The sequence below is a fragment of the Octopus bimaculoides genome, chromosome 2, assembly GCF_001194135.2.
Source record: "Octopus bimaculoides isolate UCB-OBI-ISO-001 chromosome 2, ASM119413v2, whole genome shotgun sequence".
Classification (NCBI taxonomy): Eukaryota; Metazoa; Mollusca; class Cephalopoda; order Octopoda; family Octopodidae; genus Octopus; species Octopus bimaculoides.
Genome location: NC_068982.1, coordinates 142,624,577 through 142,629,507, shown reverse-complemented (window position 1 = coordinate 142,629,507; position 4,931 = coordinate 142,624,577). Strand labels below are relative to the sequence as shown.

The following is a 4,931-nucleotide window of genomic DNA, read 5'->3' as shown; positions in this document are numbered from 1 at the left end:
GTGTGTGTTAAATAAAATGAGACAACAGAGCCAAGGCACTGTGAACTTTTAGGACATTTTATAACAAAATAACAAAATGATAACTCCTATCGGAACGTAATACCATGGACAAGAAACCTTTTTACATGGATAATGAAACAAGTTTAACCTTCAACATATATCTTTATTTTTATTCTTATATTTCCCTTTATATTTCCTATATCTCTCCCTTTCCAAAATAACTTCTCATATTGAAATCTACTATTTCCTTCTATTTAACTCTTTCATATAATCTCTGATGATGGGATATCTTTTATATCCCTGAAACAGCTGTAAGACTCCCTTTCTCTTTATAAAATAGCCCAGACATTTCACACAGCTTTGGTTTTGTTGACTCATTTTATTTAACCTATACACGTTTACACACGACCCGCTTTAGACTCCTCACTCCTACTATTATCGAACCAGGTGTCTAACAGCGCTCCTAACATATCACTCACATAGCCTTACGTGCCATTTGGATCTTCTGGAAACCAGATATAAATGTATGATCCCTTCATTTGAAACCAGCTTCATAAGTGCGAACCCTTGAAACCCTCGAGTAATAAAAAAAAACAAAAAAAACATAGAAAGTAATTTTAAAGCCTACGTAGATAATTATGGCTTTCGGTGGACAATTTCGATAGGCAACTTTGACTCCCACAGAGTGTTTATAACTCTGTAACAGTGAAACCTGGCTAACATTAATATCCACCGAGAACTATTGTAATCCACGTAGGCCTTAAAAGTACTTTTCGCTGTCTGTCAAGTTTTTAAACCCAAAGTCCAAACACTAAACAAATTTAGTGTAGGGTCACAGAGTAAAGTAAAGATGGTAAAAAAAATTGGAATATCACAAGTCTTTGTTTTAAATACAGTTTACACAGATTGAAAAATCGAAAAGAATACATAGACTTTCTCCATTTTTGATCTATTGAGATTCTACAAAGATATACAAATTAAACAACGTTCTATCCTCATCAAAGCTATACCATACTACTTGAAATAGAGAACCACTGAAAAGATGATAGTTTGTAGTAAAAAAAAAATAACTATATTTTACGAGTATAAGTATTCGGAATGTATTTGAACAGACCTACTTAAAAATTGTATTCATCAGATCATGCTAATATTGTAATATGATATTTACTTTCTTCAATCCTACTCTCAACTTGAAGAATCTGTATGTCAAAATTAATCTATTACTGACCAACTCAAATATACACAAGAGATATGGTGACCGAAACAGTTCAGTAGATGATTATATATATAAATATAGGTCATGAAATATATCATTTGGTCAGTATTAATTCTAAATATAGGCTATGCATAGATGAAGGACAAGTGGAGTTAAAATAAATTCTTAAGGAAATTAGCCAATATACTTTTCATAAAAGAAGATATTCGATTTGAACAAAATTAAAAATTAGAACAAATAATTGTAATATAATTAAGAGAAACGGAGATAAAAAGTTAATTAAAAGCTAAATCAAATAATTAATTCACAAAATAATTAAAAATTAATTAGCAAAACAGTCAACATTGAACTTGAACTCTAGAGGAGTTAGAACCAGAGGGTAAGGATTGCAAATATTTAGGGGTATAGGTAATTGAGTCAGGCATTCAAGGATGAGAGATCAGAAAATAATGCTATTGCTGACTGAGGGCAATGCTCAAGACAGAGCTAAACAGGATCGAAGCAATCAATACTTTAGACAGACAAATCATGACTTACAATTTCAATATTAGTAACTGGTCAAAGACTGAAAAAAGATCCGAAAATTGTTGACAATGAATAGAATACATTAGTCTAAGGCAGCTGTGAAACGACTTTACTGGATAAGAAAAGAGGATTGTGGTGGACTCTTGCAACTTGAACTGACACTAAAAGTTTCCACAATTGCTCTGAACATCTATCTGAAAAACATTTGATACGGCATGCTAAGACGTGTCTTAAAGCACGTACAGAAAATAGCCTCATATTCAGTAGCAAAAGAGGCAATGAAATATCTAAGTGAATTCCAAATGCAGCTAGTCCCAGAATTAGATGAACTGGGAAAAAGCACAGAAAAAGCTAAAGGTATGAAAACTATTACTAAAATTGATCCTTTGCATATTCTCAATGATAAATGGCAAGAAAAGCCAGCTAATGGCAAATACCCCAAAAGAACTAACAATGGAGATGTTGACAAAACCTTACCTATCAATGGCTAACATCCTCTGGCTTTAAATCAGAGACTGAAGAGTCATAGCAGCCCAGGATCAGTGCTAAACTACAAGAATCTACGAGGCCAACATCTTAAAGAACGTTAGTAGCCCCGCATATCGTGTATCTAAACAACAGACTGAAACCATCGATCATATTGTCTCCATGTGCAGCCTTCTTGTGCTCTCAGTTTATCTCAACTGACACAATAAAGCGGCACAGTTTATTCTCTGGACAGTTTGTAAGATTCTGGACCTGGCCATGATAAGAACTGGCGGAAACACAAGACATCTCCAGTGATTCAAAAAAAAATTATCACTTGTCACTCCTATGGAACTTTTCTTTTCAAACTGACAGAATGATAGACACAAGTAGGCCAGACATTATATTGAAAAAAGTTAAGACAAAAAACATGCTTCTTCATCGTTATGACTGTTCCAATGGACATAAATGTATCGGTCAATATTTACAGAATACTGAGCAAGTATAAAGATCTTGAAATAGAAATTAGCACAATGGTGAAATTCAAGACTGCAACAATACTTGTTGTAATATGTGCCCTAGAAATGAAAAAAAAAAGGGGGGCTCGGTGTTACCTTAGATTCTAGGGAATCTAAAAATGGAAACAATTCAGAAAATAATGCTCACAGAACTGTCCGTATTCTACAAAAAATACTATGTAATACTTAAAACGTTTTAATCCGTAAACATATCAAAAGTTCTTTTAAATGTACATAATAGCAATTAAACTTAACTGCCATCTTAAGATTACACCATCATTTTATCGCTAAACACCCTTTCAAACAAACGTTTCATGTTATTATTTTTTAACAGGCATTCTCCAGAACAAAGTTTTGTACACATTCAAAAACATGGCAGTTATTAAACACCCTAGGTATAATACCGAATTGAATTTCTAACTTGTCTGATGAGGAATCTAGATGAGACTTGGAGACATTCTAATGTAAGCACAAGGTCTGGAAATTTGGTGGGAGGGGGCTTGTCAATTTCATTTATCCTAATGCTTAATTTACGTTTTCCGAAATTGATGAAAAGCAAAATCGACAACAGCGGTACTTGAATTCAGATCGTAACGATAGACGAATAAGATTAAATATGTAATGCTATAATATGACCTATTTAATCTGTTAAATGAAATTGATAAGCACATTGGTACACACGCAGAAATACACACATACAGATGGGAAGGGAAAGACGTATTAAACTGACATACAAGCGTAATTAGATGTTCAAACATACAGATGCAGAGAGAGAGAGAGAGAGAGAGAGAGAGAGAGAGAGAGAGAGAGAGAGAGAGAGAGAGAGAGAGAGAGAGAGAGAGAGAGAGGGAAGAGAGAGAAAGAGAGAAAGGCATACATGCACACATACCGACTGACAGACCTTAAAACACCTAATGTCAAATAAATCATTGTCATATCAAATCAGCGGTGCCTAATAAGTAGCGCCAAACAGCTTTGCAAAATTGTCTCATACTCCTCAGATAATATTTTTGTTTAATATTATAACTTGCTAGGAGTTCTCTCATTTAACCAAAATCATGAATAAATACATTCTTTGCCGACCAAGTACAAAGTGTATTATATAACTCATACAAAAACTGCGGAATATTGTTTATGGAATACAGGTGTTTTAAAGATCAAGTAATTCGCAGTGCTAGTACATGTAAATTGAAATTGTTTTGTGAGAAATTTGATAGAAGAAATATATCTTCCAGTTTAATAGGAAAGCATTTCTTTGGTAGATAACTTTTGATAATTGAATATTTTATTTGAAGTAAGGTGTGTTGGAAATCAACCATAATTAGAATATTTTTTAGCTAACGTAAGTAAGTTAAAACGAAGAAAATCCGAGTTCCAGCAAGCATATACATTTTCATTCTCTAACGTATTAATTTTATGTGAACACAGTTACTTGCTTCAAACGTAAATATATATCCACCGTAATTAATTTAATAGAAACTTTAGAATGCGTTCATACAGACCTTAGATTATGTGTTCTTTTTTAGTAAGTATGGAACAGAACTCACCTGCAAAAAAAGAATAAAAGAAAACAAATTATAAATGCTGATATCAAGCGAAACGCAAGAATATTATTCTGAGAATAAATTTATAAAATGTATATTTCTGGAAATAGTGCAAAAATACATTTTTGAACGAATAAGAGAAAGATAACATGCATATTTATTCAATATTACTTAACCGGGAGCCATTTATAACTTTTATATAATGTATATAAAATATCAAAAAGCAAGCCACTAATAGATATATTGTCAATGCTCGTTTATATCTCGCTCTGCATAAAATCCCCAGCATTTCCAAAAATGGTGTCGAAAATCAGTGCGACATTTTTACCTTTTCAAGGTTATTGCTTTCAACAGATGCCATAAAGGTTTTCATGTGTCACAATGAATGATATGAGCTGCATATTGAAATAAATGGTAGAAACGAAACAATAAATCGCAATAATTAATTAGTTGAATGATTTGCCTTATTTCATTAACTAATTAAATCGATTTTCGATGAAGAAATCTAGTTCCAAAGCTGTTAGCTAACTTTAAACAATTCTACAGACGACAACAAATAAAACACGAGTTTTGTATTACATAAAAATACATCTGCCTTTCATCACTACAGCGATCTATTAAATCATATATATCCATATATATATATACAGCGATCTATTAAAT

General features: G+C 32.5%; 1 protein-coding gene across 11 annotated transcripts in view; it reads right to left on the bottom strand.

Moving 5' to 3' along the window:
- The window catches only part of LOC128247032 (glutamate receptor ionotropic, NMDA 2B-like), a 1,034,258-nt gene that overhangs the window by 592,934 nt on the left and 436,393 nt on the right, over positions 1-4,931 (bottom strand). The window lies entirely within an intron of this gene.